Source organism: Furipterus horrens, unplaced genomic scaffold (assembly GCF_987537825.1).
Source record: "Furipterus horrens unplaced genomic scaffold, mFurHor1.1.pri manual_scaffold_4, whole genome shotgun sequence".
Taxonomy (NCBI): Eukaryota; Metazoa; Chordata; class Mammalia; order Chiroptera; family Furipteridae; genus Furipterus; species Furipterus horrens.
In genome coordinates this window covers 88,071,857-88,085,888 of record NW_028327174.1, presented here as the reverse complement: position 1 = coordinate 88,085,888, position 14,032 = coordinate 88,071,857, and the positions used below count along the sequence as shown (strand labels likewise).

General features: G+C 40.7%; 1 non-coding gene across 1 annotated transcript; it reads right to left on the bottom strand.

Annotated features, from left to right (window-relative positions):
• Positions 1–527: 527 nt before the first annotated feature.
• Positions 528–651, bottom strand: LOC150012376 (small nucleolar RNA SNORA25). Its single transcript, XR_016511027.1, has one exon. It is a non-coding gene; the product is annotated as a small nucleolar RNA SNORA25 (small nucleolar RNA).
• Positions 652–14,032: the final 13,381 nt, after the last annotated feature.

Sequence of the window (14,032 nt, the reverse complement as noted above, 5' to 3'; positions counted from 1 at the left end):
TAGATAGAGTCTAAGTCTTGACTGCATTCTCTCTAGGCTAGCTTCAGGCCACTCATTGTTTTTTCACAGCATTTTAATCTAACCTTAATGTGGGACATTCAGACATCCTGAAAGCAATGTTCAGAAAATTTTTGCTCTCCTTCGTTTATGCCTATAAGTCTAGCTTCAGCTGCCTCCTGCCTGTGAATTGGGCATGGAAAAGCACTATCAATGTTGGTCAACTGACTAGAACTGAAGGCAGTGAAGACATGCATATATGAAAAAGTGCTCAGTCAAGAGATAGACGTGGCAGATTTAAAAAGAAAACTTAAAGCTGGCACATAGTCAAAGCAGATGGCTGGGATGCTTTCTTTTCCTCCATTTTATTCAACATTTATGGAACAGCTATATTATGTGTACCTGTGTCAGGTAACATGAGAAGTTTAAAAGAAATGTAAGAATCATTCCTCTATTGCTCTAAAACTTTTTTTTAGAACAATTATTTTATTTACTTTCCCACACACTAATCACTGATATAAGTAGTTTTATCTTATAGCTGTCAGGAAAACATAGCACTATTAAGTGTCTATTACATTTTATGGAGAACTTCAATCTTAGGTCACAGCATTAAGAGCTCCTGGTTTTGGTCCCATAAGCTCTTTGCAATGACCTCACTCTAAAACTTTTAATGATTGGGAAAACAAGACACATATGAAGTTAAATAAGACTGTAGGCAAAACCAGAAATAAGTAGACTGTTGGAAGTGAGGAGAACAGATACCTTTCTAGGAGGAAAGAGAGAGGGTAATGAGGTCATGTTGAAGAAATTATAATAAAGTCATGGTTAACAGGCAGAAGAGAGAGAAGGAACATCAACATAAGTGGTAATACAAGAGGCATGAGAGTATTCAGCATTTTCAAGGCTCTTGGAAGAAGCCTGGGTAATTAGAGTAGGAGGAAGTGACAGGGGATAACATGGGAAAGAGAAACTAGGGCCAGAGTGAGAATTTCACTCAAGGAATTTGATTTCATTTGTTGACAATAGGGCATCATCTAAGGTTTGAAGTGGGAGAGTGCCATTCACCTGCTAAAATACTGTATTCATTTTTTTGAACTCAAATTCTTTTTAAGTTAAAAATAAAAATCAAAGAGAAAAATATGACAAAGTGAGGTTGTTGTTCTATCAGATTTTAATCTTTTTTTTTTTTTAAGAACCAAGAAGATTTCCATTGAATGCCTCTGAACACGTTAGGGGACATGATGGTAGAACAAACAGATATGAAGCAACGTACTTTGCTAGATGAAGTAAGGGAATCTCAGGATTCTTTGAGAGGTTCTGAGAGTCTTGGGAGCAAGTAGCTTAATAGACTACAGAGGTCAGGGGACACAGGAAAACATCAGCATTGAGAGCATCAGATGTGGTAGGTGTTATATAGATGAACACAGAGCTAATGCCCTCAGTACCTCCTGCTGGTCTCTCTGAACACACAGATTTCCCAGGGATTACTCTCTCTAGCTTTCCCCCATCTTCCCCAAAATCTGGATGAAGAACCATTGTTAGAAAAAGTCAGTGACCTGCCCAAATTCACTCAACCAATCCAACAGAATAAGAACAGAAAACGATGTTTTTTCTTAATATCATGCAGTCAAAGAGGTCAACTTTAATCCCAAGTGGCTCTACTAGGCTCCAGAAACCTGAATTTCCAAACTCTGAATGTGTCCACATTGACTTATATTGTCTACTTTTCCCTCTTTAACCAACTTCTAAAGTTCATCTTGACTGCATCTTCCAGGCCCTTCTTCTTGTGAATCCACATTCCTGGTATCTGGGTCCTGCTGGCCCTCTGAAGGGGACAACAGGGAGGGACAGAAAGAGTCTAGACCAAGTAGGTAATCAGGTTACGGACAGGTGAGGTATCAGGGTACCAAGTGGCAAGTTAAGAAAGAAAGAAAGAAGCAAAATGACCAGAGGTGGGCATCAAAGTCTGAGGACCTGCTGTGTAGGGGTTTGCAATAATTACAGGCAGAAAATTGGCAAAATGTATTTGCCATCAGTTATTATGGCAAATGAAAATGGGAGGCTGGAGAGAGGCCTCCTGCCTATGGCTGCATAATGAATGGATTGGTGTCCATATTTTGGACTAGTGGGGGATAATTTCCACCACAAATTTCAAGTAAGAACTGATCTTTTATGTTAAAACTTTAACCCCATCCCCATTTTTCCTTTAATAGGGATCCTTTTGAGCTGATATTCAGCCACTGAGATAGATTTAAATACCTTTCTGATTCCCATAGCTTGTAGGAAGTGAGGAATGCAATTGCCAGAGAGAGCACAGAACAGGCACATCAGACTTGGGCTGGAGACCAAGGGCAGATCCAATGCCACAGCAAACTGCACACAGCATTAGTGCAGGGAAATAGAGCCTGCTGTGAAATAAATGGAAGGAAACAAGAGTCTGTTCGGCAAGCAAATGCTTAAGATATGTCCATGTGTCAGAAATAAGACCATTGCAGCAAGAGTGGGAGAGCCAGTGAAGATTTGATCTGGGGGACATGGACATGTGGGACATAAGAGGATCCAGACTGGACTAAGCTTTATCATCCATCCCTTAGTGGTAAAATTCCAGATTCATACCAGCACCAATTATCCACCCTTTCTGGTTGATCACCAGTCTCACTTGTCACTGAGGTCATACATGTCACATGTGTAGTCACCCTGCCATTCTTTTTCTCCACTCTGACCTCCTACATTTTTTCCAGCAAAAAAAAAAAAATGACTTTCCCCCTTCATGATCCCTCTCCTAAAATGTTCCTCAGAATTCCTAAGTGTGTTTTCACTTGTAACCTGAATATCCATCCCTCTTCTTCAAGGAAAGCTCATTTTTCTTCCAAGAGTGCATGAAAGGAGGCATGGGGACTTCCATCATAAAAGCAAAGTCAAATGCTTTGCAATCCCTCTCTCCCCAGCAAGGTGCTCATTTCCTCTCACAAGGCAACTCCCCACACTGCTGGCCATCCACTCTGATCACCACTCCTCTTGGACCACAGGTCTCTCCTTTCCCAACACAGACTGCCCCTGGGGAAGGCAAGAAGGAGGAGGTGGTGGGATAGAGGAGCTGGCTTAGGGAGGCCTGGGACAGCCCTGCTGTTGGCAGAAAGACGTGCATTGTCCTGCTCTCAGGTCTTATCAGCTGAACTTCATTCACAGGGACTTTCTCTCAGGACTCCTATACTTTCCCCTTCAGCCTGGTTTCCTTTTGGACATTTAGTCCAGCAGAGATATCCGAATATATATTGGTTTCAAATGCTTCTACAGGGTTCCTGCTCCATCAGGTGTGTCAAGAGATAATGCTGTGCACTGCTATAAGTGGCAGTTAAGAACTTCTCCAGTGTTCTATGACAGTTAAGAAGCAGGTCTCCCTGAGCATTGCAGCTGATCTCTGGGTCAGAGGTTGTGAGTTCTCAGGTTCCTCAGCTCTGGCCTGATTCAAAACACCTTTTCATGTGTTCATAACAAGGTATGTATCACTTTCATTTCAAAGCACATGTTCACTCATATTCAGTGTATTGTCTTACTATTTTCACATAAAATCCTAACAGAGAATTCTAGGTATTTTTCATGCCCATGCTTGTATTGGGTGGATTTCAAGACCAGCTTCCCAGAGTTTTTATTCCAAAGTGGGCAGCACTATTGACAACGAGGATCATTTTATTTTATTATTTTTATGAGGGACATTGGTCTGTATTTTTGTCTGATTTTGTATCAGGTTAATATCAGCATCAAAAAAAGGAGTTGGGAAGTGTTCCCTTACCTCCTATTTTCTGAAAAAGATTGTAGAATTGAACCTAATTCTTCAAGCACTTGGTTGAACTCTGATGTGAAATAATCAAGGCCTAGAGATTTCTTTCTTCAGGAGTTGTTAATACTACAAATTCAGTTTCTTTAGTAGTTACAAGGCTATTCCAATTATCTGTTTCATATTGAATGAGATTTGCTAGTTTGTGTTTTATTTGTTTTAAATAGAGGTATAATTGACATGTATTGTTTTCACGTATACAGTATAATTATTCAATATTTATATATATTGAGAAACAGCCACAAGTCTAGTTAACATCTATTACTACACTTAGTTACTTTTTTTCTTTGTGATGAGACTTCTAAGGTTTACTTCCTTAGTAACTTTCAAATATGCAATATGGTATTATTAACTATAGTCACTATACTGTACATTACATTCCCCATGACTTATTCACTTTATAATTAGAAGTTTGTACCTTTTGACTGCCTTCACCCATTTTACCACTCCCCACCTTCTGCCTCTGTCAACCACCAATTTGTTCTCTGTATCTATGAGCTTGGGGTTTGTATGTTTATTTGTTCTTTGGGTTTCACATATAAGTGAGATCAAACAGTCTTTGTCTTTGTCTGACTTATTCCACTTAGTATAATGCCCTTGAGGTCCATCCGTGTTGTTACAAATGGCAGGATTTCATTCTTTTTTATGGCTGAATACTATTCTATTTCATATGTGTAACATTTTCTTTATCCATTCATTCATTGATGAACACTGTGGTTGTTTTCATATCTTGGCTATTGTGAAAAATGTTGCAATGCACATAGGGGTGCGTATATCTTTTTGAGTTAATATTGTTGTTTTCTTCAGATAAATACCCAGAAGTGGAATTGCTAGGACATATGGTAGATCTATTTTTAATTTTTTGAGGCTCCTCCATACTATTTTCCATAGCAGCTGTACCAGTTTACAATCTCACCAATAGTGCATGAGGGGTGCCTTTCTCCACATTCATGCCACCACTTTTTTCCTCTTGTTTTTGTTTTTTCTGACAGGTGTGAGGTGTATGATGCCTCTGTAGTTTTGATCAGCATCCCCTAATGATTAATGATGTAGAGCATATTTTAATGCGCCTGTTGGTCATTTGTATATCTTCTCTGGAAGAATGCCTATTCAGTTTTCGGCCCACTTTTAAATAGAATTGTGTTTTTTTTTTTTTTTTTATTGAGTTGTATAGGTTATTTTTATATTTTTATATTTTGCATATTAAACTCTTATCAGACATATTATTTGCAAATATTTTCCCCCATTCAGTAAGCTGCCTTTTCATCTTTTTGATGGATGACATAACTTTAAAAAATACTAAAACTTAACTATTTTTCTAATCAAAAATATATTTATCTTTATATGTTTTTGACATATAATGCAGAAGAATACCTAAAACTATCTGTATGGTTTAAAGAATAATATTAAACAGACTTCTGGCCAAGATGGAGGCATAGACAGACACGCTGTGTCTCCCTCCACAACTAAGAAGGGATACAACTATCTAAAAACTAGAAACAACCAGAAGTTCCAGAAAACCAAACTACATGGAAGTCCAGCCAACAAAGATATAAAGAAGAAATACTCATCCAGACAGGTAAGAGGGACAGAGTCGGGACGGAGAGGATATGGTGTGGTGGTGGCAGCAGCAGCAGGCCAGCAGAAAATGCAGTCACACGTTTTAAAAATTCAGGAGGCAACCTGGGGAGCACTCCCAGCTCCTCACTGTGCCTTGCAGCTCATGGTCCCAGCAGTGGGGAAAATCAAGCCTCATTGCTTCTGACTGTGCAGACCAGTGAGGCTTGGGGTGGAGGCAGAGACTGCCCGTCTCTCAGAAGAGTCCCCTTTTCTAAAGGGGCCCCTTGGTCCTAGAACGTCCGCAGACCTACCCACTCTGGGAATGACAGCCCGGGCAGCAGCTAGAGAGGCACCAGTCTGGCTCAGAAATAGGAGAGGTGCCTGGAAAAGGGGCGAGTGCTGGGCAGGCGGCATTGTTCCCTCTCGAACCCCTCCCCCACATACAATTCCACAACATGGTGAAACAGGTCGCCCTGTACTGATGAATTCCTTAAGGCCCCACCCCTTACAATGTAGCAGGAGCGACAGCTCTACCTAGGACACGGAGGCAGACAAACACAAGAACCTGTCAGAATGAGGAGACAGAGAAGTATGGCCCAAAAGGGGGAATGGATCAAGGTATCAGTGGAATAACTAAGTGATCAGGAGATAGCCAACCTAACAGATGAGGAGATAGACAACCTAACAAATGCAGAATTCAAAACACTGGTGATAAATATGCTCACAGGCTTGGCAGATATGCTTAAGTATGGTAAACACATAAGAGAAGAAGTGAAGGCTATGCTGAGGGAAACAAAGGAAAATCTACAAAAAACAAGTGGTGAAGAAAAATAAACTAGGGTTCAAATCAATGATTTGGAAAATAAGGAAGAAAAAAAGTCAACCAGTGCAGAATGAGGAAGCAAGAATTGAGAAAAATGAGGAATACTTTCCAAATTTTGTGAAGGAGATGGACATACAGGTCCGGGAATCATGGAGGGCCCTGGGTGAGCTAGACCCAGAGGGGACCACACAAGGACGCATTATGATTGAGATGCCAAAGGTGAAAGATAAAGAGGGAGTCCTGGGGGCAGCAAGAGAGAGGTAGAGAGTTGCCTACAGGGAGGTGCCTATAGGATTAATCAGCTGATTTCTCAGAGGACACTTTGCAAGCAGGAAGGGACTGGCAAGCAGTATTCACTGTGATGGAAGGCAACCTGCAACCAGGATTACTCTATCCAGCAAGGCTATCATTTAGAATAAAAGGGCAGAGGAAGTGCTTCCCAGGCAAGATAAAACTAAAGGAGTTCATCATCACCAAGCCATTATTATATGAAATGTCAAAGGGACTTACTTAATAAGAAGAAGAAGTCAAAACTATGAACACTAAAATAGCAACAAACTCACAACTATCCACAGCTGAATCTAAAATATAAAAACAAAATCCAACTAAGCAAGCAGAATAGTAACAGAATCATAGGTATTGGGATCATTTGGAGGGTTATCACCTGGGAGGGGGGAGGGGGAGAAATGGAGATATGGTGCATGGATTAAGAAGCATAATCGGTTGGTACAAAATAGACAGCGGAAGTTAAGAATAATATAGGAAAAGGTGAAGCCAAAGAACTTATATGCACGATCCATGGACATGAACTAAGGGGGTGGGACTGCTCGAGGGAAGGTGGGTACTGGACATAGGGGAGCAAAGGGGGAAAAATTGGAACTACTGTAACAATATAATCAATAAAATATACTTTTAAAAAATTGTAAAAAAAAAAACAATTAAACAAGCACCGTCGGCAGCCGTCCGTCTTGAGAGACGATGGTGTAGCTTCTTAAGAGTCTATCTGCACCGCCGAGAATGGCTGTGCAGTCCAACTTGGGAGTGACACGGTATCTGTCTCCTCCCGTGTTGAATCGACATCTTGCGATGACGCTGGAGTGTCCTCTCCAGTGAAGCTGAAGCTACAGAGCCTGGGCAGGGTGATATGGAGGGTCTGCTGTTGCCCATGCAGCAGACCCCCCCCTCTCTTCGCAGCTGAAGGGTCCAAGGGAAAGACGGAGTCAATACAGCTTGGCTTCAGGTGCGCCGCAGGAGTTGCCGGTGTTGACTACAACGTCAAACCGCCTTAGGGACTCCGGCTCCGGATTTTCTGTCGGGGTTTACTCCCTTAGCCTTTCCCCTGAAGAGGTATGCCACAAGGCAACGGAGGTTTTTTGGAGACAGAGTTTTCCTTCTCTGATGTGCCCTGACTGGAAGATCGAACCAGCGACACTTAGCTCGCAGGCCGACGCTCAATCCACTGAGCCAAACCAGCCAGGGTAAAACAAGCACCTATGTAACCTAAATATGTATGTTCTTTCTTTGTTTATAGTTAATATTGTAACAACCTTGTATGGTGCCATGTGGGCACCTGAAACATCGTGGGGATCATGCTGCATCATCACAATACAATTCCAAATGCAAATTATATGTGAAAAACAAAACTAAAAAAAAAAGTCTGCATATTTTCAGCTCATCTTCCTTTAGACATGTGGTTGCCCTTTCCCTTTTCTGTCATGTAAACAGTTTGTAGTTTTGGTAAAATCTTACCCTTGACATCAGGACCATCTTTGTCTTCACCTCCAGTCTTTAACTGATCCTCTTCCTGGAGAACAGCTTCCAGGTCAGGCCCTGCATCTTGCATTTCAAAGCACTCTAAGTTTGATAATTCTTCCCCGTTGACATCAGGACCATCTTTGCCCTCACCCTCAGTCTTTGGGTGAGCCACTTCTTGCAGATCAGCATCCAGGTTAGGATCTTGAACCTCAGGTATCCTACATTTTCTTTCTTATGACCAGGTGTAGTGTCTTGACTCTCAGTTGGCGGCTCCTCTTGTTGATATTGTTCATTACTGAGCTGCTGGGCAATCCTGAGTCCATCTGGCTGGGAAGATTCTACATATTCTACTATTTTTTTCCAAATGGATTGTCATCTTACATGCCCACTTATATTTCACACAGTTGAATCTCACCAACCCAGAAAGAATCAAGATAGAATAAACATAATAGCCACTATCCCAGCTCTCTAAATATGTGTTTTTATAAAGGCAGAATCTAGTTCTTGAATTTGACTGGTATGAAGCTTGCAAGGCAGACATAAAGGCTTATTAGAGCATAAAACGTACAATGGTATGGACTTAAGGTGGGCAATTGGACTTAAGGTGGGCAGAAAGGAGATGGTGGGGGTGATGGCATGTGATTGCATTGCGGTGTCTATCTTCAAAGGCCTGGAAAGACATTCAGCAGCAATGCATGACATCAGGAGCAGTGAATGAGTTTCTCTGTCAATGATTTTAATTCTCCATTAGTGTAAACAATCCAGATTTGATTGCAATTAAAGACACAGTTATAAATGGTGTCATATACTCAATGATATCCATAGAATATCATAAAGATGATAGTCTCACCCACTGGCAGGGGTAATAATTGGAGCATTATTATAGCAAACTTTTTACAAACATTGCATTTCTTTTTTTAAAAAAATTATATTTTAGTAATTATACTATTACAATTGTCCTGATATTTTCCACCTTTGTCCCCTTCCACCCAGCACCCTCAACTCCCTCAGGCAATCCCCCCACCATTGTTCATGTCCATGGGTCATGCATATAAGTTCTTTGACCACTCCATTTCCTATACTGTACTTGATATTCCCATAGCCACTCTGTAACTACTTATTTGTATTTCTTTTTTTTTTAAAGTATATTTTATTGATTATGTTGTTACAGTTTTTCCAATTTTTTCCCCTTGGCTCCCCTCTGCCCAGTACTCCCCTTCCCTCTAGCAATCCCAACCCTCTTAGTTCATGTCCATGGGTCATGCATATAAGTTCTTTGGCTTCACCCTTTCCTATATTATTCTTAACTTCCCCTGTCTGTTTTGTACCAACCGATTATACTTCTTAATCCATGCACCATATCCCCATTTCTCCACCTCCCTCCTCCAAGCTGATAGCCCTCCAATGATCCCTATACCTATGATTCTTTTCCTATTCTGGTTTGCTTAGTTGAATTTTGTTTTTATATTTTAGATTCAGTTGTTGATAGTTGTAAGTTTGTTGTCATTTTAGTGTTTGTAGTTTTGATCTTCTTTTTCTTAAGTAAGTCCTTTCGACATTTCATATAATAATGGCTTGATGATATAATATAATAAAGGATGACGAACTCCTTTAGCTTTACCTTGTCTGGGAAGCACTTCATCTGCCCTTCCATTCCAAATGATAGCCTTGCTGGATAGAGTAATCCTGGTTTCAGGTTGCCTTTCATCACATTGAATATTACTTGCCAGTCCCTTCCTGCCTGCAAAGTGTTCTCTAAGAAATCAGCTGATAGTCCTATCGCCACCTCCCTGTAGGCAACTCTCTACCTCTCTCTTGCTGCCCCCAGGACTCTCTCTTTATCTTTCACCTTTGGCATCTCAATCATGATGTGTCTTGGTGTGGTCCTCTCTGGGTCCAGTTCGCCCAGGACCCTCTGTGCTACCCAGACCTGTATGTCCTTTTCCTTCTCAAAATTTGGGAAGTGTTCCTCGTGTTTTTTCAATTCTTGCTTCCTCATCCTGCACTGGTTGACTGTTTTTTTCTTCCTTATTTTCCAAATCACTGATTTGAACCCAGGTTTCCTTCCCTTCACCATTGGTTTTATGTGGATTTTCCTTTGTTTCACTTAGCATAGCCTTCACTTCTTCTCTTATGCATTTGCTGTACTCAAGCATATCTGCCAAGCCTGTAAGCATATTTATCACCAGTGTTTTGAATTCTTCACCTGTTAGGTTGTCTATCTCCTCATCTGTTAGGTTGGCTATCTCCTCGTCACTTAGTTCTCCCACTGGTACCTTGATCCATTTTCCCTTTTGGGCCATACTTCTCTGTCTCCTCATTCTGACAGGTTCCTATATTTGTTTGCCTCTGGGTCCCATGTAGGACTGTCACTCCTGTTATGTTGTAAGGGGCAGAGCCTTAGGGATTCATCAGTACAGGACAACCTGTTTCACCACGTTGTGGCATTGTATGTGGGGGAGGGATCCGAGAGGGAACAATGCCTCCTGCCCAGCACTCGCCCCATTTCCAGGCACCCTCCCATTTCTGCACTGGACTGGCGCCCCTCTAGCTGCTTCTCTGGTCATCATTCCCAGAGTGGGTGGGCCTGTGGAGGTTCTAAGACCGTGGGGTCCCTTCAAAAAAGGGGACTCTGCTTAGAGACCGTCAATCTCTGCCTCCACCCAAGCCTCACTCATCTGCACAGTCAGAAGCAATGAGGCTTGATTTTGCCCGGTGCTGGGACTGTGAGCTTCGAGGCACAGTGAGGAACTGGGAGCGCTCCCCAGGTGTGCCTCCCAACTTTTAAAAATGTGTGACTGCATTTTCTGCCAGCCTGCTGCTGCCGCCGCCACCACACTGTGTACTCTCTGCCCCGGCTTTGTCCCTCCTACCTGTCTGGATGAGTATTTCTTTATATCTTTGTTTCCTGGATTCCCGTGTAATTTGGTTTTTTTGGAACTTCTTGCTGTTTCTAGTTTTAGGTAGTTGTATTCCTTCTTAAGTGTGGAGGGAAACGCAGCGTGTCTGTTTACACCTCCATCTTGGTTGGAAGTCCAGAACCTTGCATTCTTAAGGTTCTTTTTTGTTTCTTTTAACATAGTTTATTTTAAATGCTATCAATTATCCTTCAAAATAATACTTTATCTGAGGCTGTCTTTCCTCCAATACCCCGACAACAGTTGGAAACTCCCTGTCCCACAGAAATTTCAGGACCATGGCAGAAAAACAAATTTATCCAGGGCACTGTAGTTTGTCTGGAGGGCTCGGAGTTGGCCAATCTCTCTAGGAGAGAAGAGCGCTGAAATTCCATCTCCTGTGCCTTTTATTGAGGAGGGAATTTGGAAGATACAAGTTCAACACTTGTGAATCACCAATAAACTTTCAGAAACTTGGGTTACAGTTGACAGTTACCTATTACAGATATCAATATAGAATACACAGTGACCAGTCTATGTCAGGGTCTATTAAACATCTTGACATTATACTGGCATTAGGTGCAACACTTTATATGTTTTTAGGTACATATTTTTTATAGTTAACTAAGAGATAAGAAAAGCAGAGCAAGCTCTAAACATAATATACATTCTTTAAATCCAATTTCCATGGGAACCCTCTGAGTGGCCTTCAGTCCCATCTGCCTCACAGACTTCTGGTTTTTCCTTGAGACTTAAAGGCCTCCCGTGGGACAGGAGATAGGGGCTGGCCCATGGCTTGGGCTACAATTCCCAAAATCACAAGGAGTGGTCCTCCACATTTATCCTCTGTAAAGGCTAAAGTATTTATTACATAACGAGAAGAGTATGTATTTAGAAATTCTGTTCCCTGCTGATATGCATTTCCAAAATACCACTTGGTACGAATTAAACTTAAGAGTGTTCAAACACTGCACTATAGCTTTCAACAGAATGAAAAGCAGACTGAGGATGATAAGTTGACTGCTATTGACATGTTTTTCTCATAGACTTAATCAATATACAAATTTCAAGTCAAGTAAAAGAATGCACTTGCATTTCTTAGTTAGAATATGTTTCTATGTATGAAAGAATACATTGCTGAATACATAGTGGACATAGTGGACAGATGGCTTCATTTAAAAAAATTATTATAATATAATGCCATTTACAGATTTATACTTGTAACCCATGTAGTTTCAAATACCAATTTAAAATCACTTTTATTCATTTGGCATTACCACATCACAATTTTGTTTACCATCCTTGGATATCAAAGATTACCCTGTAATGAAACTACATCACCAACTTATGCCATACACCAGAATAAATTCAAGATGGATAAAAGACAGAAAGGTAAGCTGTGACATCATAAAAGTCCTAGAAGAAAACATAGACAGGAAAACTTCGGATATCTCATGTAGCAATATTTTTGCCAATATATCTCCTAAGGCAAGGGAAATAAAGGAAAGAACCAACAATTGGGACTATATCAAACTAAAGAGTTTCTGCTCAACAAAAGAAAACATCAGCAAGATGAAAAGGGAACCACCATATGGGAAAACATATTTGCCAATGATACCACAGACAAGGGATTGATCTCCAAAATAGAGAAAGAACTTAAACATCTCAACACTGAGAAGATGGACAACGCAATTAAAAAATGGGCAAAGGACCTGAACAAGCACTTCTCTGAAGAGGACATGCAGAAGGTCCATAGACACATGAAAAAATGCTCAACATCACTAGTAATCAGAGAGGTGCAAATAAAGAGCATAATGAGATACCACTTCACACCAGTCAGAATGGCCATCATCAACAAGTCAACAAATAACAAGTGATGGTGAGGATGTGGAGAAAAAGAACCCTAGTGCATTGTTGGTGGGAATTCAGACTGATGCAACCACTACGGAAAACAGTATGGAATTTCCTAAAAAAAACTAAAAATGAATCTGCCTTTTGAACCAGTGATTCCACTGCTATGATTATATTTGAAGAATCCTGAAACACCAATTTAGAAGAACCTATGCACACCTATAATCATAGAGGTGCTATTTACAATAGCCAAGTGCTAGAAACAGCCTAAATGTCCATCTGTAGATGAGTGGATTAAAAAACTGTACATTTACACAATGAAGTACTATGCAACAGAAAGAAAGAAGGAACTCCTACCACTTGAGACAGCATGGATGGAACTAGAGAGAATTATGTTTTGTGAAATAAGCCAGGCAATGAAAGACAAATACCATATGATATCACCTAATACAGGAAATTAATGAACAACAGAAACAAATGAGCAAAATTGAATCTGAGGCATGTAAACAAAAAGCAGACTAACAGTGGCCAGCAGGGAGGGAGAAGAGAGGAAAGAGGGTTAAGTAGGGGAAGGGACTAGTCAAGGAACTAGTATAAATGACCCATGGACATGGACAACGGGTTGGGGATTGACTGTGGGAGAAGGGGTGGGCTGGGTGGAGAGGGAGCAATGGGGGAAAAGTGGGACAGCTGTTAATAGAAAAACGATTTAAAAAAAAGATTACTCTCTGCTTTAACTTAAAAGTTCTTCTGCTCCCAGGTATATAGCCTTTTTTTTCCCCCCAGCTAACTCTAGGAAATCTTTTGTCATCTCTCCTGTCAGTGTGTCAATGTTACAGAGTTCACTCAGCCTGCCATCTAGCCCTTCACTTGTCATTGTAATGGATTTCCCATCAGGGATTATAAAGGGAATCTATCCAGAAACACCCTGATCAGAGACCACATTCAAAAGAAGCTCAAAGAGGAATGAAAAATGTAAGGCTTTTAGGTCTTATTGAGTGTCATCCTTTTTACAGTTGACAAAGTCTTTGGAAAAAAAAGCACCTTGTGAAGTGACATATTTTATCCTTTTTTAAAAAGAGGGATGAAGTGTTCATTTTCAATTATGCAGTTTATTAGAAAAATTAATTGTTATATATTTAAAGTCACTGTGCTACTTTTTATTTGAAAGCTCTATTCTTTTTAAAAAGATTTTACTTATTTATTTTTAGAGAGAGGGGAAAGGAGGATGAAAGAGAGGGAGAGAAGCATTAATGTGTGGTTGCCTCTCACATGCCCCTAACCAGGGACCTGGCCCACAACCCAGGCATG